The sequence below is a fragment of the Antrostomus carolinensis genome, unplaced genomic scaffold, assembly GCF_000700745.2.
Source record: "Antrostomus carolinensis isolate BGI_N321 unplaced genomic scaffold, ASM70074v2 scaffold20210, whole genome shotgun sequence".
Classification (NCBI taxonomy): Eukaryota; Metazoa; Chordata; class Aves; order Caprimulgiformes; family Caprimulgidae; genus Antrostomus; species Antrostomus carolinensis.
The window spans coordinates 25,469-26,816 of NW_010287952.1; positions in this window are offsets into that span (position 1 = coordinate 25,469).

The following is a 1,348-nucleotide window of genomic DNA, read 5'->3' on the forward strand; positions in this document are numbered from 1 at the left end:
AGGGTGGTGAGACCCAAGTGAACCTTCTGGAGGTGACGGTGCATTGCACTGACTCTCATTGAGCAATTTGACTCCTGTGTCCCTTTTGCTATAGCTTGTTCAAGTATGACCAGCCTGAGGTAAGTGTGCCTGAACTTTTGTTCCACCTCAGACACTGGATTGCATTAATGCTAAATAGCAAGTTCATGAAGAGCCTCATGGCAGTGACAGTGGAGCTGGACAGCAGAGCTCCCACTGGCTTCAGCAGTGACAAGAAGAATCTGTGTTCTCTACTGACATTCAGTTTAGTATATTTGGTCTGGTTTTGTCTTTCAGTTGGGGATACTACCAACAGTTACTTGAAGCTCCAGAAGTAGCCAGTAGAAAAGAAAAAAAAATGCTATGTATTTAACTAGGACAGCAACTGGGAAAGGGAGGGGAAGCTGTTTGAGAGCTGTGGGTTGACTGGTGGTCTTAGAGTATAAAAACAATATCCTTCTGACACCAGTAAGTAGAAGCAGGCCTCAGATTCCATGGAGCTTTCTTGGTCTTTATTCTTTAAAGACAGAAACCTGGCTCTATTTCATCATAGTTATCTACACTCAGGCACCCCTCCACCCTTGAAGGAGATTAGTATTGATAATGCATCTGGTACCTGCCCCAGCAATAACACATCTATGTGGAGAAGATTACAAGAAATTGTTTGGACTTCTGCCCGGTTCTGGAAGTCCCACCAACCATTTCCAAAAGTCCCATCAGTTTTTATGACTTGTCTCTCAAGGAGGCTGCTGAAACCTACATGAAGGAGAGACTTTAAAAAGATTTTTGCAGACATTTATTTCTGGCCAAATTCTGATTGCTTGGAGGAAAAAGAAGCCACCATACAAATCTTGTTAGAGACTTCAGCAGGGACTCACAAACCCATGCAGAACTGAGATAAGCTAAAAAAAGCAATAGCATCCAGGAAGGAAAGACAGACCAGCCAGCCAAATGCAACTCTAATTCTAATCCCATGACAGACCCCTGGGGCAGCTCCAAAGCCACTTAGCACAGGCGTGGAGCTGGGCCAGGAGGAGACGCTGGCACCAGAAGAGCAGCTCTAGCAAGTCCAGACTGCAATTTGGTGATTGCTGAAGGGGACAGACAAGGACAGGCTTGTTACTCCCAGTGTCACGAACACATAGGTCCCCACCTCTGAAACCCTCCAAGTCAGCTCCAGGGACACTGCGATCCCTGAGGTCCCTGTACAGGGGAGCGTGCGCTGTGTGCGCGCACAGGAAAGTGGACTAACAGCACATCTGCTAACGACACAAACACGCTGGCAATGCTCGGTGCGGCTTGGCAGGGGAACCTATATCAACTGCCTGCA